A 22,302-nucleotide genomic window follows, 5' to 3' on the forward strand; every position below is an offset into this window, starting at 1 on the left:
TTTCTCAGATTCCTCCCCCTGGCAATCACCTCGGAGATTTTCCAAACAAGCAAGCAGCGTCAGCCTCCCGAACACGTCCCAGTGCTGGGCTCCTCTGGGACTAGAGACAAATTCCTTCAGCCCTGCTGGGAGCCCAGGTCAGCCTGTCACATCTACTGAAGAAAACACTTTGCTAGAAGGACGCAGTAAAAGCATGCATTAAAACCTCTCGTTTTATCCACACCTCCTGCGATGCCTTCAAAGAGCATTCCTGCGAGTGGCTACCGAAACCCCCCGGGAGGAAACCTTCCGCTCCTCACCCAAAGCAACGTGCTTCGGTGCTGCGCGAGGGGAGGTTGCAAGGGCAGAAGGGACGATTTGCTGTGTCTCTCCAGCACCTTCCCTCCCCGGTGGCCCAACACATCTTCCTTCAGAAGTGCTGCCAGCCTGAGGACACCCACGGGGAGAAAGCCAGCGAGCGCGAGGAGGTTTTGAAGGTCCAACGTAAAGGAACAGAGCGAGCTGCGCGGCACAGCGGTGGCACCAAAGGCACGCCTCCGAAATCCCACCTGGGCTCCTTATTCAGGCTGTGAGGTACCCACGGACCAACGCTAATTACCACTTGTACTCTCACTCAAAGTGAAAGGGGTTAATTAACTAAACGCATACGCGTACCTTCGGAGCTCAGTCCCGGCAGCTGGAGGCACCTGGGTGATCTGCCACCCCCACTCCTTGGAAGCAGCTCCCCGAGGGGGCACGGAGGACGAGCGCACGCAGCGACAGCAGCAGCGAGCAGGGCACTTGTGGCTCTTCAGCTGGGAGGTGGCGAAAAGCCTTGCTCGACACGGGACCATCAGCTAGAGGATACCACGTGCATTTTTTTTTTTTTTTTGTGAACAGGAAGTTGCTGCTTTGCTGGAACACAAGGTGCTTCGTTTTTCCCCTGTAACACAGCCCTGTTCCTGCAGGCAGAGCTCAAATATCTCCACTGCCCTGCTCTCGGTGTCGAGAAATGCTGTCAAAGGGACTGCTGGGACTCGAACTAGGGGTATCGGAAAGAAATGCCATCAGTTTTTATTTCAAAATGCATTTAGCTTTGTGCAGAGAGCTAAGAACTCTCCCTCAGCTCCCTCAGATGCTCTGGCACGTAGCAGTTCTGCAAAAGGCGGCAGAGACAAACCCTTCCCTGGACAGAAACACGCTGCTCGGGGTCAGCCACACCGGTCCCTGTCCTCTTCCACTCCCAGAGCAGCAACGTCCTCCCCGGGACTGCTCCGAGCAGGCGTCAGCACCAGGGGCTGCAGAGCACAGCAACCATCCCCAAGCTGCTTTTTGGCTTACTCTTCTCAACTCGACGGGATGGAGGAGGCGTCAGGTTCGGACTGCAGTCTGTAAGTGGCACCGCCAGTTACTGCGACCTTAGGCACTCCGAACGTTAATGTCAAGCACCCTCTGCCCCTTTCCCGAAGCATGATTCAGGCACAAATTTAGCACGAGCTAAGCGATTCAGAGAGTGACTGTGCTGCAGTCAGGAGGGTTACTACACACCGCCCAAACCCATGACATTTCCATAGAAACCGCAGCGGGAAAGAGAAAAGCCTCAAAAAGCTGACAAGAGAAAAACACTTGGTGAAGTAATTCTGGAGGGAAAAACACACGCGCGCGAGGTCCTCCCCGGCTCTGCAGCAGAGCGGGCACTCAGAGGTAAGAGCTAGCATCACATCGACGCCAACAAAACTTGGCGAGACCCACTTGACACCACTACGCATCCCTGATGCAGAGGCTGACCATCCGGAGCATTATGTGGCAGAAGGGGAGAAAATTTGGCTTTTTAAAAAGCATCAGATCAAAGCCGAAGGAGTTCTGGCTTTCACGATTTTAGTTATTACAAGCAGTGCCACACTTTGTTCAGCGTGCCATTAATTTCCTCCAGGTTTCGGTCCCTCCCGCTGTCTGACGGGAATAACCACGCATACCCCGTGGGGAGATTTCAGAGGACAAACTTGCTGAGCATTCCAAGCAGCGCTCCCTGTTATCTGCAGGGGTATTTTGGCCGTTAATGTGTCACCAAACATAAAGGAACCTCCTTAACTTTTTCCAAGATTGGGTAAAGTCTTCCAGAATATACGTGGGATTGATTAAGCAAATAGATACTGGGGAAAGTGTAATGGAAGAAATTGATTCTTTTGGTCAAACAATCTCCCTGCTGAGAGCAGGAATAAAATAAAATTAAAAAATAACATTACTACCAGGTGCACACATTTTCAGCTGCAAGCTAATAAGCCACTCCCAGCAAAAAAATAGCTTAAGTATGTTCCATTACACACTTGCCTACTCCAGAGAAGTGTTATGTGACATCAAGGAAAAAAAAATCAGTCAAGAAAGCAATGGCTTTTAAATAATTCAGGATGCTCTGCTCTTGTTCTGGAAACCAGTCACATTCCAGTGCTTGGCAGAAGCGAGCCGGCTCTACTGGGAGCAACGCAAACATGCACGGAAGGAGGCTGTTTGTTCCAAACTGAATCACTCGCTGAGATGCCTGCTGCATCTCCAACCCCTTCCAGGCAGAGGAAAAACATCCCCAGCTTGCCTGGTGCTCAGCTCAACCGACCGCACACCCCAGCACCTTCCTACAAAAGCCAGAAGGAAAAGCCACGCCGAACTCCACGAGGTTCGAGAGCAAATCTGCACGCGAGCATTTCCCAAAAGGTCAGGGAGGTTTGGTTCAGGCTCGTCAGCTCAAAGGACAACAAGATCCTCGCGTCGCTGTCAGCGGGACGGTACAGAAATCCCTGTGGCAAACACCCTCAGCGTGCAATAAAAAGCCAAGTCGCTTACCGTGGCACGAGGCGAAGCTGCCGGCAGGGCTCGCAGACCCAGCGCACCTCGAATTAACGTCGCTGGCTCCAGGCACACGTCTCGGCTCGTGTGCGCCCTGCACGCCACCGAGGCTTCGCCGTTCTCTCCGCTCGGCTCGTACGAGTCTATGAAGCGCGCCAGGCATCGAACGGGGAGCTGCACGAGCACGCGTGCGACGTGTGCACCTCGCTCTCCTATCGGGGCTGTGCTGCTGTGAGCCGACTGCCCCCGTTCTTCCCTTTGGCAAGCCAAAGCTTCCCTGCTAGCACCCTTCACAGACAGCACATGACTTTCCGCCTAGGAAAAAAACGGGACTGCTTTTTGGGTCTTGAAAAAATACTTCAGCCCGACGGGTGCGTTTTTCTCTGAAATTAGTTTCTAAAGATACACTCGAGCTGCCACTTCATCCAAAGCAGAGCTAAAGACACTAAACAAGCCAATACATTAAATGGTTTGTCTTGTTAGAGGCTTTACAGCTATTTAATACCGAGTTCTGGTAACTGCTGCCTGTATATGTTTATTATTGCATGAGAGTCTTTAAAAAAAGCCCTGTGTAATGGCACAACCTTGCCTTTCAGCTGCGTAAAAATTCCATGCTCCAATCGATATCATCATCATTAGCAAGAAACTAAAAAAAGATCAGCAGAAGCTATAAAATACAGTAAATTACGTTCTGGGGAACAGCTTTACTGCCACCATATTTTACAGAAATCCTATTTAAAATTCGCACGTGGAAAAAAAAAAAATTAGGTATACACGAAAAAGCAAATCTGGGCAGGAGACGGAGCAAATACGTTGTGTTCTCTGACGAGTGGGATAATAAAAGCAGAATGGTAAACTCCGAGCTGACCTTTAGGGGTCAGTCACATTTTCCATGTGCTGTTAAATATCGCTTGCAAAGGCGGGGGGGCAGCGGGGGGAAATCAATTCAGAAAGAAAGAAATAACGCGCGGTGTTTACACGGAGCAACCAGCCAGAAGCTGTTACTTTCCAAACCGGAGCGAATCGCCCATGGCTTCTCCGGGCCAGAAGGAAGCTTCGCGTCCCTCTGCCGATGTGTTGGCACTTAAAAGTTTTACACACCGCGGAGTCTGAGCCTCCGAAAGCAGGCAGGCGCTGCCATCACGCAGACTAACGCACATTCCTCCCTCTCCCAGCACGGAGGCACTGACGGGCACGGCAGCTGAGTTCACAGAGCACGAGAAGAGCGTAAGCGTTTCTTCGGCCAATAAAAACAAAACTCAAAGCTACAAATATAAACCCAACCTGGACCACGAGCCCACTGCTGAGGAACGAGCCGTTTACCCTTCGACTTCAGCCGTCTTCCCAACCAAAAGGCGCCGAAGGATGCTGACACGCGTTACCCAAGTTGCTGCCGCCTCATTACCTGGACTAAGGAGCCAAGGCTTACACCACAAAGCCCCCCCTTCGTTACCTCACACCAGGAAGAAATCCAGAATTTATCGGGAATATCTAGTTGTGAGAATTTCACCTTAAATAAAAACAAACGGGTCCGAAATGTAGGTGAACTTACTCCAACTCTATTCAGCGCTGCATGAAGTGCCAAAAAAAATAAAAAAAAAAATAAATAAAGGGCAAAAAAAGCCACTGTTCTTTCTGGCTGCTGGTTTCACACAGGCCCGGAGCAGCCGCAGGGGCTGCCTCGCACAGGAGACACTCGCTGGGTGCTCTCGGGGGGGTTGCAGCCCACCTCCTCGGAGCTGCCGTGGGGCCGTGGCCACCCACCCTCGGCTGCCCTCGTGCCAGCTGCTCCTCTCGCCCCCGGCCATGGTTCCCTTGGTCTGGCTCCTCCAGGCTGAGGCTAACGTGGGCCAGGCTTGGGCAGATGGAAGGGAAGGAGATGGAGGCATGGTTAGAAGGAATTGGGATGCCAGGAACCAAACCAAGCCCGAAGGCACGGGTTGTGGGGAGGCCACCTGCTGGTCTCAGTCTGAGTGGATGGTTCTCGTTTTATGGTAAAGGTGGTTCTCGTTCTGAAGATGCTCTTTGATGAAAGGACTCGATACCTGATACAGGGAAAACCCACCTCTCAGAGTTAACAAGCGAGCCGTAATTCCATTTATTTCCATTCACTTTGCTATGCCAGGCGAGGCTACCTTCAACACCCAGTTCAAAAAATCAGAAGCATCCCTAATTTAAACCTAAAATAGGGATTCGAGACAAAATAGCCAGGTGATGCTTGCGTGCAGAGCAAATACAGCAATACTCCATTTCTCTCTGAAAAGTTGGCTTTTTCGGGTTGGCTTTTTCCAGGGATTTTTGCATAATGGCACGCTTTTTCCCTTTTTACCTTTATGCCAGCTTCTCTAGAAGGAAAGCAAACAAGCCACTGTGACTAATCCTTAGCTTTGCCAGCTGACAGAACCAATTACATTACCACACCGTGCTTTAAAAAAAAATAAAAATGACAATTTATTAGGGGGGGGAGGAGAAAACGTGATGCTCCGGGGGATCCTGCCCTGGTCCCTCCGTGCTCCCCCCGAGGCATGGCCCGGTGCTGCCCCCTCGGCCCCAGGAGCCTGCCCGGTTTGGGGACACACTCCGGGCAGAAAAGCCACGTTCAGGCACAAAAAGGGAAAAGTGGCTCTCTGCGATACAGGAACCGCCACGGTAAGTTGCCATGGAGAAAAGGGAACTGCTGAAGTGTCTTGAGGTACACGGTGCCGAGAGACATTACTGCAAAGCCAGAGGGAATACAGAAGCAAATGGATTTAAGTGCTCCCACAAACCTGAAGCTTCCAGACAAGAAATTACCAGTAATTACTAATAATATAATTTTCATGCAGCACTCATCAGTACAAACCAGTTCTGTCCTCACAACAAAGAGGAACAACAAAAGCCACAAACAGTTACCAAATTAGCTTATTAAGATCTCTGGGATTTTTTGAACCTTCATAACCATCAAAATTGGTCTGAATGCACAAACACGATTACAATAAAGAGGCCCAGATATTTTCTGGGCACAGCAGCAGCAGATGCAGCATCATCCCGCAGGCAGCGGGCGCTCAGGAAGCTCTTTCACGGGCACGACGGCTGCTGCCCCGGAGCCGCTGCTCGCCTCCCGCGCTGCTCCTCGAGCTTAGGAAGCTGTTGTTGCTCCTCTTTCACACTCGCTCCTCTATTTAAAAAATAAAAAAGCACACACTGAATGGCAGAGGTGGCTAAGCAGACTGTACAGCCCACAAGACAAAGCTCGCAGCCGAGTTGAGAGGTGCTAAGTGGGAGAGCCCAACGGGGGTTGCTGATTTTCCTCCCGTGTCTCTCCCTGTTCCCCATCAAGGCACGGCCCCGTAAGGCAGGAAGCCCAGCCACGATCAGGCGCTCGCTTTGTTAAAATCCAGGCACAGCAACGCTCGCTATCAACCAAAGCAATCTTCATCCGTCCAGCGGGACCTACGCGCATCAGAGATGGAACCGCTGGGATGAGAAGCCCCCACGCTGCCTGGCTGGCTCGGTGAAGAAGCTGCAGTCATCGCACCAGCAAGGAGAAGAGGAGAGAGGTGCAGCGGGATGGAAGCAGCTCGCTCTGCTCCAGCTTCTGGCCAGGAAAAGGGGAAGAGGAAGAAGAAGGGGAAGAGGAAGGGGAAGCTGCACACAGCTCGCTGTCCCCAGCCACCAGAGCAGCAGCCAGACCAGGATGAGGACGCAGCTCGCTCCAGAGACGTTTTTAGCACTCAGGGAAGGGCTAACTATCCTGTACGGCTGCATCCACTCAGTTTCCAGAATCTCAACCTCTCTAATGATAACAGTTCCTGGAAGAGCATTTCTAACCGAATTAGAGGACGTCTCACGAGCACGTCCTTGGCAGCAAGAAGCCCGTGATGTGGGAAGACGCCTGACTGCGTGATCCAGGCCCTCCCTAATTCAGTTACAAACCCCGTCGAGCGGAGGTGAGAGGCAGGTGTTGGAAAAGCAGTCTGCACTCAAGGTCGTGGTCTGTGGGTTGTGTGCATGTGTTTTTTCTCCCCCACACCCCATTTCTTTTAAGTAGTGGAATGAGTTGCTGGTCTTTCACCTTTACCAGCACCCGCTGTGCTGCTGAGAAAGGTGCAACGCTCATCTCCCATTGGAGCTGAAGCAGGGACCCACGTTTTGTTGGAGCAGGGAGGACAGAGAATGGAAGAAGCTTCATTCTACACTAACTGGGTTAGGCATCGCCCAGACACGCTTGCTCAAGGAATTTCTATGCAGTGGAAGAAGAGATTTCCCACGGCAACAGATACTTTGTACAGTTGTCCAAACTAAAACACCCATTTGACAGGGGATTCAGCCCATCCTCGGACACGCTCGTGCTCTGAAACATGCCCTTAAAAGGAGAGTTCGTTGTTCTTTTGCATTAAGCAAAGCTGTGTTAAAATGTTTGTTTCCAATGGAAGAGGGAGACAGACATCAGGAGGAAGCAAGCTGTGTCTGAAGAGCAGAATTTCTGGCAGATGGGTCAAGAGCAGCAGCTGTGCTCACAGAAACACACGCATCTTTGCATACTTAGGGTTGCCATTTGGAAAACATCACAAAAGACAGCCTACAGCAGGGGGAAAGGGGGCCTTTTTTGGCAACAGGTGTCAGGATACACTTCTCTTGTACCTTTCCAGGGGGTGCTGCAGACGGATGGCCCGCTGGGCAGCGAAAAGGTCAGCATTAACAGCAAAGCTGCACTGGTTAGGGCAGTACCTGAAACACCCCGCAGAGATATATATCTTAATTGTGGTGTGATCGACACATCGCCTGTGTCCAAGTCAAGCTGCGGCTGTTCCCAACCAGGCTTCAATTTCCTTGGCAGCCCTCCGGCCCCGTGCTGTGCTCCCCGTGCATGTTGGCAGCATGTCTCTCCTCCCCCAGGGAGAGGGTGGAACTTACCTACATAATGTGCACGGGGAGAACAAAAGGCTTCCATCAGAACAAAGAAGTGACACGTTTTGGCCTGCGTCCTCGATGAGAAGCAGGTGGCGAGCACAGGGATGACCAAGGAAGACTGAAGCTGAGGAGCTGGCGTCCAACAAGTCTGCAGTGCGAGAACTTGTGTTTAATTTCTACGTCACCACATCCTACTGTGCCCGCTACACACCACTTTCTGCAGCAGGGCCAAAAAGCAGTGCCACAGAACGCGGCAGCGAGGCAGGCACGGTCGAGGCAAAGGGCTGCTGCTGGATTTGCTAACCTGTGTCACGGAAAGAGCTACAGATGCCTTATCATCGCTGAAATGTTACAGAGATAACGGGCGTGCGTGTTAGCTGCCTCCTGGAAACGCAGCTAAGGGCACTTCTGTGCTTATCCTGCACCGAAAGCAGTGCATCAGATCTTTTAGGCTAACAAAAGTCCCAGGCACCCAGCAGAAAATGAGAGCTTGAGCAACAGCACCACCCATTTTGAAACAGCCTGGCCTCAGCAGGCTCTCTCTAGAGCCTCCTCTCCCTCCTTTCAAGATGGTATAAATGGGTTATTTTCCACAGGTAGGGCCAGGAAGACCCAGGAATTGTTGCAAGCAGGACGTAAGTAATGAGTTTGCCAAATCCCCTGGGCCAATGACACTTAAAATGCTGCCCTAAACACACGGCGTGGTAACAGTAATTAAATAAGCAACAACTTTCTACTGCTGTGACCTTTTACTTGAAGGATTGGGAAGTGCTTAGAGGAGATGCTTTTGTCGTGCAGGCACAGCTTGGCCCTCTCGCATCCCGAGGCCAGGGAGGCAGCTCTCCCCTTTCAGAGGAGTCCTGCACAGGTTAATGAGCTCTCCTGCCTTCTCCCTTACAGCTCAGGGATACAGAGGAATGTCAAGTGTGATGCTGACATCTGGTACAGCAAACATGTACAGGAGGGCTGCAGTAAGAGGAGGAAGGGCATTAGAGAGGATCGTGTCAAAGCCAGAGCCAGTCCTGCGAGCCTTTTGTAGGTGAGCGCACCGAGGATTACTCCTGAAAAATCAGCCTGATGTAAAGGAGAAAGCAGGGCAGGAGGAGGATAACTCCGCCACCAACACTGATGATAGACAAAAATAAATCACCACCCTATTGCAGGTGCCCTCAGCACCATTTCTAAAGATCACCCTACTGAAAGCCTGGAAAGAGCAGCAGGACTTAGGAGATCACCTTGAGTTCAGCCCCGGCTGAACCCCGTTCCGCGGGACAAATCCCATAACCTGCAGGTTTCCCCTTACCCCAGCCAGAGCCAGCAACCAAAGAGCTGGCAAGCACGAAAGCCATTTGCTGCATCAAGTATTCAACAGGGTCAGCTCTTGGCAATTGTTATTCCGAGGACCCGGTCCTTCGACTACTCGCTATTTATGCACATTGTTCATCTGAGCGCGCCTCGCACTTGTAAGCATTCACAAGGCTCCAGATAAGACTTGCTCTATTCATAAACAGCGAAGCTCAAACAGAGAAAAGATCCCTGCGTTATTCAGGGCTATTGAGAGAAGGGAAATTAGATAGCAGGTACCGAGAGAAAGCCCGAGCATGTGTGTTATGTATTTAAATGGAATCGAGGTTTCTTCAAAGCCTCGTTGGCTTGTTTTTTTTTTTTTTTTTACGGTTTAGGGGATTTCTTTGGCTTTGGTGTATTTTTTTTTCCTCCAGAAGGCTGCAGTTGCAAAGGTAAGATTCTTAACGAAAATGATCAAACAGCTACTCTTGTCACAGCGGGAGAGGAAGAGGGTAGGAGAGGCTGAACGCCACATACGCGACACGAGCAATAGCCGAGCTTACTGGGGCTAACAGGAGGAGGAAAGTCAAGGTAGAAACCAAACAAAAACAAATAAAAGCACACAATCTAGAGAGTTTAGATATTTAATGTATTGTCACAGGAGACAGATTGCCCAGAACAAAGTAAACACAGAGGAGGACGCACGATGCAGGGTGCTCGGGCAGCGGTGCCGAGGGTTCAACGCTTCCTCGCCGTGTTCCCCAGCCCGCAGCTTGGGCTGGACACGGCCTCTGCTCGGGGCTTAATGTGCCAAGGGGACTTCTCTTCAGGGAACACAGTAAATAATAAATACAAAGACAAGTCAAGAAATTTGCTATTGTATCTTCTTAATTCCTTTCCTCATTAGCTCAACTGTAAACTAACCTTTTTTCTTCTGTTAAGATTTTCCCCTTTAACTGCCATATTGCCATATCACGTTCTTGTTCCACTGTCATTTCAAGAACTTATCCCCCTCACAGTCCGAGAACCAATTTTGTCACTTTAAGCCCCAAACCTGCCAACACACGTGCTGACAGCTTTCCTGAAGTTGTGACTACAAACGTCGGTAGGGAGCACAGGCAGGGTTTGTGCTGCTTCAGGAGAAAACGCAAGTGAAGCCCAGCACTCCTTCACCTTTAGAGAAACCCTGCTCCGCCAGCTGCTCAGACTGAAAGCAGCTTCTCACAACAAGGCTTCAGCAATCCCCCACTCCCTCCTGCTGCACAAAGGGAACCGATCCACCTGGAGCATCGCACCGCATTGCAGGCACTTCTCTTCCAGGAGCGCATACTCTCGATTTTCATCCTCTGCTTTACATGGGCGCAGTAACCTCTCTCCAGGCTAAAACCCACATAAAGCAGTTACAGGTTGAAGAACATGCAGGAACAGCAAAATAAAACCAGCATTTCTGACATTATTGGGCTGGTGAGTCATCAATTAATTCTTGTTTGTCAGCTCCTATAAAGGCCGAGATCTTCAGAGGCAGCTGGGGCCAGCAGACCCTTGACTGAGCAGGCAGCCGGGCTCGGGCCAGGCTGCCCAGAGGCACAAATGCCTTTCCTCCCCCTTTAGCTGCCAGCAGAGGCAGGAAGGGATTAGAGAGGAACTCCAAGTGACAACATCCTTCCCTCCAGCCCTTATCCCAGCTCTGACCTCCACCATGAGCCGCCCAGCACAAACCCCAGCAGGGTTTCGGCCGGGCCAGGCACTGCCATCAGTTGTCCCTCCAGGGAGGCGCCTCTTCCACCACGAAAACCTGGGGCTTGGCTTTTGTCCCTGGCATAGGGATCCCTCACAGCTGTGCTCCGGATTCAGAACAGGACCATCCGTCACACATCCAGGAGCCCGTCACTGCAGGCAGCAGGTCTAACCCATGCCCAAGCCCCGCGCAACAACAGCTGCAGATCAGGAAGCACCACTGCAGATGAGAGGCAACACAAAACACAGCTTGCTTCAAGCTAGGCACCCTTATTAAAATCCTGTTGGTCAGGATGCAGAGGGAAAACGAGGGATGTATTTGCATTTAATGGCAGGGACCGCATAGTAATTGGCGGTCTCTATACCCAGCCTCACAAATATAACTTGTACTGAACGCACGCTTCATTTCTTTTATTCTTACGTTGGAGTTTTTTCTTTTCCTAAGGCAACCCACTGAGCCCTTCCCATGCTTTTCCTTCTCCCCTACCACGAACTCTGTTTGAGAATAGTTTTGCAGAACAGAAGAAAACTGTCCCCTGCTGGAGCCAGCCAGATCGGTCTATTTTCTCTAAAGGTAACAGCATTTAAATATAACAGTAATCTTTCACAAGCAGGAGCTAAGAAAGCTGGTGATCAACAATACCAAAAAAAAAAAAAAAAAAGTACTTCTCAGGGACCAAGAGTCAAGTCTCTTATACCTGAGAACAGTTTCCACACATGCCCATCGCCTTGGAAATTTAGATCAGCTAAAAAAGCCCCACCACATGGGGAAGGGAGCTTTTCTGGGGCTAAGTGGGATCAGAGGCAAAGTGCTCAGAAGTCCCGTTAAGAAAGCAGCAGCCTCTTGATGTTTAAGTGGCTTAATGCTTTTGGGAAGCAGGCTCCGAGTACATTGGTGACCCGGGGTGCTATTGGAAAATTGCGCTTCTGGTGCTCAAGTTTTCCTAGAGCCACCAGCTTCTAAGTTACAGGATAGCTTCTGAGCAATAAAACCTCACGTTGAGCAGCTTGAGTTTTCCCGTAGCTAATTATCAAAAGCCAATGTTGGCAAGGAGCATTACGTGCTTATCCAGCGGAGTCAATAAGAGATTGCTCATTTGTGCACATTTTGAAAGGGCAACCCCGTCTGCCTCGCCTGTCTTTCACTGTTATATTTAAATACATTAATATTTTAATCTTCTAAAAGCAAAAGCAATTTATCTCTTCTTTAAAAATAAATAAGGTGGGGAATGCGATCATTTTTAGACAGTGGTATCTAGAGAAACATTTTAATGCAGATGCAGACACGCTTCAATACCCCTAAAGCATACAGAAAGTCAGATCCAAAGTCACGCAGGACTAACAATTCCGGATGCCCAAACTCACACCTTTCACAAGGAGCCAGGCTTTTAAAAGATAAACCTGCAACCACGAACTAATCTCTTGAGAAGACAGGAACAGATCGACTTCCATCACTTCAAAGAAATAGTTCCTCCCATGTTTTACAATAAGAGAGATAAATAATAATAATAATAATAGAGACAGAAAGAGACAGACAGACATCTGGGTTATGTTCTAAATGTAATTAGAAGCCTGACAACAGGACAGAATAATGTCAAACAAATTACAAGCAATGTGTTTTCATTCACAGGGTGACAAGTCAACAGGCAGTCAGTTAATTTTAAGACTGATTATGTACCAACTCCTTAAACAAGATAAACACACTCACACACACGGAAAGCAACAGGGAGTCCAAACACACCATCGATTTCCCTTTGGGTAAGGCTGAACATCGCAGTTGTATGCGAGAAATAACGAGAGAGAACATTTTAGGAGTTTTGTTTGTTTTAAAAGCAGTTGCCATTCCCTTCAGGGTGCCCAAGCCACCGTGCTTCAGAGCCCAGGCTTGGGGCTGCTGCACATCCCCAGCGCGCACCGAACACTGACACAAGCTGCGTAGGAGAAAATCACGCATAAAGGCGCTATGGGGCACAGCTCCCACGGACAGTCCCACCTGATGTGATAACTTTGGGGAAGAAAAGCAGCAGGGTCCTGACCAAAGATCTTTGGAGAGCAGCACCCTGACACTGTGTCAGGTGGCTCCAGGCACTGCACAGAGGCAGGGAAGGGCTCTGCCACATGAGCACTCCCAGGGGCTTTTGCACATCTGCTCTTTTGTTTTGTTTTCCCCCGCTTTGGTTCCCCCCTAGCCCATCAGGGTAGGGAGATGCAGCCCCTCATGAGCAGAAGGGAACCTGCTAGTTGGCAACTGCATGCATTTGATGGTGGTTTTGCCTTTTTTTTTTTTTAAAAGCAATCTTAATTTATCAAGTAGCAAAGGGGGAAGACGCCCAGCTCAGGCAGCTGGGAACAAGCAGTTGTAGAGGGCATCTTTTCTATTTTCTTGCAGTGATAAGAACTCCCTATTTGTTTGAATGATGGTGGCTTCACGGGAACACCAATGCAGAGCCAAAAGACGACAGCTGTGACGTAAATAGAGGAAAAAGCAAACAGACTCGGTACTACGCGTTAAGGCAGCAACGGGACACGATGGTGGAGACGCCAGGCTGCAGGGAGAAACAATGCAGCAAGACAGAATGACAGATGAAAAAAGAAAGGTTACAAAAGCAGAACAGACTAGAAAGGCACTTATAGGATAATAATCCTTGCCTCTGTTTCTAATTATATCTGTAATACTTAAAGCTGAAAGGATTTTAGAAGGCCAATTTACTTTTCGTCCTCTGTGCCATTTTCTGTTGGCGTTTGCCCCAAATGCCTGAAGACAAATGGTTGGTTTCAGCATCTGCTAACACACGTGTGCAGCTGGGGTGAAACACTTCCCAGGAAACTCCGCAAGTGATGGAGCCAAACCGGGGATGGACACAGCCCCAGCAGACCAGGACAGGGCAGGAGGCGAGGGGTGGGCACAGGGCTGCAATGCGTAGCACTGGATGGCAGCACTCACTGCACGGGGTGGTAGGAAAAGGAGCCACTGCCTGGGGCATGCTAACCACCTGCAACAGTCTCCAGATTTCTCGAGGATTTTAAAAAGGGCACAGGTTTATTAGTGGAGGGCTGGTAACATTTCCCCACTGCTCTGTCTCAGCTTTCAAGTCTGGCTTGCATAGCGTTCCCTGGTCAACAAAGCCCACAGGGCAGGCACCAAAGCAAGCACAAGAAGAGAAGCATCCCTGGGGGTTAAAATCCTCCCACTGTGGCCAGGGCAAGCTGGGCAGCCCCCATCAGATGTGTCCCTGTCCTCAAGCCTGCCCATGGAAATGCAAACCCAACAATGCCACTGCAGCGACTCTGGGCACCTTCTGGTGATGGTCTTAAACCAGAAAACTGTGGAACAGCACTGGACTGTAAGTTAGACATCAGCTCAAAAACACTGCGTACTGGATTAACCAAGTAGAGATAAAAATTGTAATCGCAGAGCTATTCGGAGCAGAGTGCTCTGGAGAGGAAGCCGTACTTAGCTTATCTCCTCGCAAGCAGTAGCACTTCGGTTTCATCTGGAGCGTTGTCACTGTAAAGAGACGCAGCGCTCTGAGAATTTTAATGCCTTATGCCCTGCTTCAAGAAATCGACCCAAGTTTCAGAACACCAAAGCCTGTCCCAACAAGCAATCAGGACAAACCATCGTAACTAGAAACATTTAAAATTTGGAAATGCACAAACATAATGAAAAATGCAGCAGCACTGCCAGTACACTGAGAATTAAACACTGCTATCCGGAGGGAAGGGGAGCATCTCTACGCTCACTATTTGCTGCATGATTCACCTGAATCTCTCTGCTAATTAGCGTTTTCTACCAGAAGTAGGGGGAAGGGAAAGACTTTTGGAAAAGAAAAACTACACCAGAGATGTTGTTATAACAGTTCCGAATATTTCCAGTAATGCTTCAGATGCTGCAGTGAGAGATCTTACCCAACAGCTTTTGGAAACAAGGCAGTAATATTTGTCATCATCACCTTCCCCAGCTCAGTATGCTGAAAGCTGAACAGAGAAAAAACAGACAGCCTTGGAACAGTTAAATGTTTTGGGGGGGGTTGTTTTGGCTTATTACTGATAACTGAACCAAACCAGAAAAACAGTCTGAGGGGACAGGCTGCGTGCACCGCACTAGACCTTGTCCCACAGCAAAGATGTGACACTTTTGCAAAAGGAAGAAACTGTTCCAACATATTGAGCAGACATTGTTGAGATTTCTAAAATTATCTTTCCGACTGCCGAGCCTGAATCCCGTACTCCTTACGAACAGCACTGCCCGAGACTCGTCCCCCCGCAACACAACGCGGCATCCCCACGGCCTGCCCGCGCTGGGAGGCTCGGTACATCAAGGACGTACCTGCTCCTGGAGAGGGCTCTTCCAGGTGCTCTTTTCTTAACCAGAAGCTTATGAACAAAGGGCCCCACTTCTCCCCCAGGCAGCCACGGGTCAGATCCCAAACTGAGGACAGATCGGAGCCAGCACGAAGCCCGCGTGGAGCCGGAATGGCACGAGGGGCCCAAACCAGCCAGCCACTTCCCAGAGCCACAGGGAAAGGCACTGGCGCTACCGCGTTGCACTTGCAATTATTTTAAGCAATCAACTTTAGAAAAACACTAATAAATAAGGTTCATTACTCCTTTCGTGTAACAGTACAACTTGTACTTAACCTTCCTGTCACTAAAGAAATATTACATTTAAGAAAGCATCACAGTATCAATTTAACAACTGAGCAAACAATACCTTCATGCTGTTATGCCTGTTGACCTTTGATTTACAGCTACATTTTTGTCAGGTTTCTTTTTTTTTTCTCCCCCCTCTTTTTAAATTAAGATGCTTATATCCTGACAGGTAACAAAGTTCACTCTATTAAATTAACATCTGCCACCAATAATGCACTATCAGAGAGTCAAACATTTACAAAGCATCGAAAACAGGTGACCGAGCATTGAACAGTCTTCCTCTGTATAGGTTAAGAAATGAAAAGCCAGTCAACACCTGGAAGCTAAACACATTTTGCACACATTTTTGGTCTGTGAACAATGGGCTCCAAACACTTGGCTTTGGGGCTGCCGCCAGAGGAGCCCAGCGGCACGGCGCAGGCTCCTCGCCCTGCTGAGGTGACCAGGCCGGACGCATCATCGGCCTCACGTGTAGAGCACTGACTGGTCTTCCACGGCAATTTTGATTAAAATAAAGTTTTTGAGAGCAGTCCTTCTCCTTCCCCAGCCCCAGAGGAAGCTTTACACAGGGTTCCTGGAGACTAATCCTGCCCTCTTTGCCTTTTTAAGATGGGAGAAAGAAGTTCAGCACTTTTTTACGCTACATGAGCGGGGGTATTAGCAGAAACCAGTCCGTGGCTCATATGGCCTTGCTTCCCTGCTGGTTGGAGCGTATGTGCTGGGTGTAAAAAGTTGTATTTCTTTGTGTGAATCCTTGTAGCTCGCTGCTACCATACGCAAGTGCCCGCTGTCACTTCTGCACCATTTAAAAAGGGCAAAGGAAATGAAATGATGAAGTTATCCTCCTAAAACAAGCGCTTTTTTTGTGCTAAGGCCTTCAGTGAAAGGAATACAAAATGCGATTGCAACAAGAGCTCGGATTGCTGCTTTAGACTCTAATGGCTTCATAACAGTAATTAAGGCTTCTTCCTGACTTCATAACTATGCCATAATGCATTTATCAAAAGCGTATTACCACAATGGACACATTCACTCTTTCTGCAATATTCTGCAGCTCCCTTTGGACACTATCAGTAAATAAAATCTTATGTGGTCCAATTAAAGAAAGCATAAATCCAAATCATTTCTCTGTGGCTATCTTTGTTTTGAATGCGCTGCTCTGTCAAATTTCTAAAGGGAAAAATGTGCAAGCATTTTGAATATAAAAAAAAATTCCCCAGAACAACTCCAGGATGCTGAGTCTTTCTTTTCTTAAGAGCCATAGGAAGGAAGGAGGAGCATTACTCAGGAGCTTTGTTTTTATCACAGAAGGAGAGGTTTTGACAGCAGAGACTATTGTCAAGTGCATTTGGACTCACGTCAAGTTTCTGCCTTGACAAATTGGACTGGGAGCCCTCTCACAGTGAAAGTGCACGAGAGAACCTAACACGCAACGCAGAGCCATTTCTCCACTCCAGTGAGCAGCAGAAGGGAATTACAGACCTCTCCCCCCCTCCAATTCCCTCCAGCGGGCTGCAACAAGCACAGCAGAGCGGCAGCGCTCCGCAGGGACCTGCTCACGTGCGTGCGTCCTCCCACCAGCCCCTTGCCCACGCAAACCCCACTATTTTCTTGTGGGGAACACACGTCGCTGCTGCCAGCTGAGCTGCAGGAGAAGCGGCACATGTGTGAAGCTCACACTGTGTAATGACTGCTACCAAAAGTGCAAATGCAAGTGGGTGAGTATTGGCATGAACTATGCTGAATGTAGCTAAAATTAGGGCTGGCAATATGGAGAATCCATAATATCCTCTGCACCTGGGTAGCTCAGGGGACTCGAGCCCAAACATGCTTTAACTGGAGGCTGAAGGGAGGCGAAAAAGAGGGAAGATGCAAAATACACATGACCTTCCTCACCGTTTTTTTTCCTCCCCAGCAGAAGAGATTTTGCATTAGCCATCCTGCAGAAACAACAGCTAGGGTGGAGATATTTGGGAACACATTACCATTTCTTTGAGCAAACGAGAGATATTTTAAACCTAAGTGGTACTCAGTTCCAGCAGCAATTCTCAGTCCATGAGATACTCTTTTTGCTATATGCTTCTCCCACATCTCTTCACAGTGTAGTTCTGCTCCTCTAAATTTAGTACTCTATGCAAAAACCAGCACCGCATTTCCCTAGCAGCACCCGAGAGGTGAGGCACAGCAGCACGCAGAGGAGCTCTTTGTCTTTTTTTGTCTCTGCGTTGTGGGGAGAGGGGTTGGATCTGTCAAGAAACCTTCTAGAAACCCTGGGGGTGAAAGGAGAGAGTACTAGAACTGGCTGCAGCAAATGAAAAGCGTAATTCAAAATACTGACATGTGCTTCACCAAGGTGAAGTTCTATTAACTACATAGGAAGGAGCTGCACCAACCTCTATTTAAAGAAAAAATAAAATCCTAAAAAAATAAAAGCCCAGCATTATCCAGGGGCTGTTCCTGAGGCCACCAGCCAGAAACTGACTACCATGCTTTCATTCAATAAGGTACTGCCACAACAAAATTACCTCTTGGTGCTAATGGGGTCTTAGTTATAAACCACCTCTTTGAATAAGAGAAAAAAAAAAAAAGCACTTATCAAGGAATTTACTACAGATTTCCTTTAATAAGTCCTACCCCCCATTCAGTGTTTCCCAACAGGAGCTGGCCTACCAACTATCATCACCAGTAATTCTTCCCCACCAGGGAGACAGTAAAATAAAGAAATTCAGACCATACAAATGCAGCTTTCATCTTGGGAGAAAGTTATTAGGGGCCTTCTCGCTGCCTGGCTGACGTCTGTACCCACCGCTGGCCCTTTCCTTCTCCATTAACTGCTTGCAGAGGTAGAAAGGAAGAAATGCTGAACACGTAAGGCACAGTCAGAGACTCAAGATATACATACTCATTTAGCTTTATTTATAGTAGCAATTATTTTAGTTAGTTTTATTTACACTAAGAATAATAGGCCCAAAGGCTCCTGGCAAAAGCATCCTGCTAGTGCAGCTGGCTAAGTTGCCATCGGGCTGTGCCAGGTATTCCCTGTCCGAATCACCTATTCTTGGCATATCCCACAAAAAAAAAAAAAAAAGGACAAAAAAAGATTCCCCTCTAATTTCCCAGAGCTCCTGACAGTTCCTACCTGCTTGGGCTGCTCTCTGCCAGCTCCATGTCGCTGCCAGCCCAGATCTCTTGGCCAGTGCCCTACTTCGAGAGCGCGTGCGGGGCAGCCAGCCTGCAGAAACCCCGCAGAGCTATCAGTAGGGCCACGCAGGGAACGCACCAACAGGTTCCTATCCAGAGCTCAAAATGCCTGGAAACCCCCTTTATTTCACACTTTTGCAGCAGGTGGTGATGGAGCACGTCGTGCGCCCTGGGGCTGCACTTGCGGCGGGGCGAACACGCGTAGCCTCCCAGGTACAGACAAGAGCTTGACAGCAGCTGCGTGGCACGATGAAGCGCCTGAGGAAAGGAGCACTGCCCATCCTACAACCCTTCTGCAGAGCTCTCACACCACCAGGACATCACACTGCTGCAGAGAAGCAGCCTGGACAAAGCCAGGCTGCTCGATTCAGGCTCCGGTGCGCCCATGGGGACAGAGGCAGAAGCAGCAGCCCTGGGCCAAGGGCTGGCAGGGCAGGGAATAACATCGGTTTTTCCTCAAGCAAAGCCCAGCCTGGCAACTTTTGTTCCACTCTCCTTCAAATACATAAACACACTCCTCATAAGGAGTTTACCAAGAATAAAGGAACTAACTCTAATAAAGTTTTATTGCTTCCTACACCCGCTCCTCAGGGAAGGACCAGCAAAACTTTGCAAGCAGCCCTAGCAAGAGTCTCAGATTATGCTGGGACCCATCTACAGTGGAAAAATAGATTCCTGCTGATATGCTGGCAGTTGGAAGTGTCAAACATATTCAAGATATGTTTAGCCCCAAACCAGAGAGGAAAAAAAAAAAAAAAAACTTCACCCTCGCTTGCAAGCTGGTCACACCCTTGAGTTCCCAAGAGCTCATAAAATCCTCACAATCCCTTTGGAAAGTAACCACAGGCTGCCCTGCGGCCACGGAAGCGCAAGGTTTTGCAAGAGGAAGGGAAGCCGCAAGGAACTGGGTATTGAAGGGCAGGCAAAGAGCACAAATTCATGTCAGGGCCCAGCTACAGACACAAAGGAGTAGAAATCAGAAGGGTTTCTGCCCCTTATATCCACAAGGCACTTTATGCATAGAAAAGCACAGCGCTTTATTTATACAGAAGCCTTCTTTTCAGCCTGCACCACTTAGCTATCCATTATCAGCCCCAAAACAACAGGGCACAGGAGACTACTTTAATGAACAGCACGAGCAGGAAACACAGAGATGTGGAGCAAGATTTAAAGCTCAAATGATTCAGGCACTGTATTTTACAGGAGGTCATTCCCTGGGCCTTTATACTTCATTTATCAAATTACATTTGAATTGGAATCAGGATGACTGCACAAGAAACCATAATGCACCTTTCCCCTTCAAAAAGGGGAAATAAATACTTTATTTTCAAAGCATTTTGCACCAGAGGATTTCGGAGTCCTTCCCTGCCACCGTGCTTCGTAAAACCACGGCGGCAGCCGGCTGCTTACCTGCGGACGGCCGTCAGAGGTGCCAAGAAGTGCTCTGCCCGGGGTGGCCAGCATCTCACAGCCAGTGCTCAGCCCCTGTCTGAGCCACTTACCCGAGCTGCTGCCTGTAACGGCTGGCATCTCACAGCCATAGTATTTTCCTACTGCTTCCACTCCTCAACACCCCGGTGTTTGCTCACGAGCCGTCCCATCACGAACGAACACGTTGCGGCTCCACGGCAGTGGAATTTCTGCGGAAAGTCATGGAGAGCAGCGCTGGCTTGCCAGCCACCTGCACCACCTCCCCCTTTAACTCCAACCCAGAGGCATGTTACAATTGCATTATTCCTGCTAAATAAAATTATTTTCCCCTGTTCCAAGACATAAAACAACCGCGTTATTATAGTCATAGCTACCGTGATTTAATAATTTGAACAAAAGACACACACAATGATAGGAGCATATTAAGTAGCCCAGCACTTCATTACAGCTGGAACCAGCATTTATGATCCCCGAAACCAAAGATGGTCTTGAAAATTATGTGCCCAAATGCGTCACTTCAAAATTACAACTTAATCATATAATATTCAGCGCAGAGCTTTAAAAAAACGCTGATCGCCTTTTGTTTTTTTCCAGGGTGAAGAAAAGCCCTGAGATAATAAATCATTTAATGCATCGGTGGAAGCAGATTACTTACGAAACAGGATTTGCAATGCAAAAAGTGAATCATGAAGCATCACCTTCACACTTCACCCTTCCTCACGCACGGCTGCTGAAGGCTGCCTTCCCAGCTCGCCCACTGCCTCCCACGGCGGGTCAGGGATGGGGCCAGCAGCCCATTTCTCCAGCATCCCTCTGCACAAAAGGGTTTGTCACGCTCTCGGAGCCACGCGAGGAACGAGCCGAAATGCAAGCCAGCCACCCCAAATCCCCAAGTGCCACGAAAGCCCTAGGCCAGCTGTACGGAGAAGTTAATCTAGCAGAACGCTTCGGGCACTTAGCTACAGCCCAAATCCCATTCTTCGCCAAGACCGAGGACAATATGTTATTAACTGAAGTTTAATTATATCCACAAACACACATTTCTAGCTGAGGCACACAACCACAGCTCCATAGATTTGTTTGCTCTTCTAGTGGTCCCATTAAGAAATTAGTTTTGTGTTCACTTTCGTAGTCCAGAACACGCATTTATCTGGTATTCAATTTGCTCCTGTTTTGTTTCCATAGGAATTTCATTGGTTTCATATTAATTAAATTATGTCAGCAACAGACAACACTTTGCAAAGGACCCCCTAATCAGTGGCTAATAAGGGCGGGCTGTGACGCAGCATTTGTGTAAAATTGGTAAGATTATTTTCAAAAGACAAAGCACAGTCTCAAAGAACACGCTGCCGTCTCCCCACCTATCAAGCACAGAAATTAAGTAGATCTTAATTATTACGTTTGCAATGCTTTGGATAAGGTGCGATCGATTTCCAACCGGTATCACTCCGTGTAGGAAGAAGAATGGGGCTGCTCGTAATCTACGGATGATGCATTTTGCTTTTAGGAGAATATCTGCAGGAAGGATGAGTCAGCAGCAGACACCTAGCCAGGTCTCCAGAGCCAAGCAACAACTCTACAGGAGCCTCAGCGCGGAAGCCTTCCCGCTCCGAAAGACCCGAGTGTAAGAAAATTGCGTTGACAGGCTGCCCACTCTCCCCCAAACAACCCGATAACCCAGCTGCCACAGGGGCAAGGCGACTAGCTCGGCATGTTTTCTATCTTCCCACACATCTTTCAAGTGCATCGAGTGCATGTGTGAGCAAAGAGCGCGCGCTCTCTTCTAAGGGAGGGGGCAGAATTCAATTAATGACACCGATCTTCAAAAGTCAGCAGAGACCGCACAAATGGCTCATTCGGGAAATTTTTCTTTCTGAAAGCTTCCGTGCACCATAATAAAGCAACCGTCGCAGGCATTCATTTATTAATACAGAAAGATTTATTTATGAGAGATCTGCAATCAGCTTAACCTCTGAAAGCGCAGCCTGATGTAGCTTAGCCCCTGGCTAGAGTTTCTCGGCTGCTTTTACGTCAGGAAGCGGCACCCATTAGCTCCGGGGTGAGCTGAGCACAGCCCAGGCGACACGCGGGCACTCGCTCGACTCGAGGCCGCCAAAGGCGGCGGGCACCCGGGCTCTGCTGCGATGCTGGGCTCCGACAGGGCGGAGGGACAGCAGGCAAGGAGAGCTAGGAGGTGGCACAGCCTTCACGAATGCCATGGTGCAAGCCCTGGAAGCTAGAGAATGCTGGCTGCTTTCCCTTAAAGGCTGCTAACGTGAG

The 22,302-nt window shown here is 49.0% G+C and overlaps 1 protein-coding gene across 14 annotated transcripts in view; it reads right to left on the minus strand.

The window, feature by feature from the left end:
- PITPNM2 (phosphatidylinositol transfer protein membrane associated 2) overlaps window positions 1-22,302 on the minus strand; it is a 132,286-nt gene that overhangs the window by 84,542 nt on the left and 25,442 nt on the right. The window contains exons 3-4 of one of the 14 annotated variants that reach the window (XM_080558863.1): window positions 7,717-7,861; window positions 655-5,977 (exon numbers count right to left, since the gene is read on the minus strand). The exons of 11 other annotated variants lie outside the window; for them this stretch is intronic. The gene's annotated coding sequence lies outside the window, so the exon portion shown is untranslated. The remainder of the gene's footprint in view (window positions 1-654; window positions 5,978-7,716; window positions 7,862-22,302) is intronic. 2 more of the 14 variants (XM_080558870.1, XM_080558869.1) reach the window with 2 other exon arrangements.

The sequence above is a fragment of the Anser brachyrhynchus genome (genome assembly GCF_964034855.1).
Source record: "Anser brachyrhynchus genome assembly, chromosome: 17".
NCBI lineage: Eukaryota > Metazoa > Chordata > Aves > Anseriformes > Anatidae > Anser > Anser brachyrhynchus.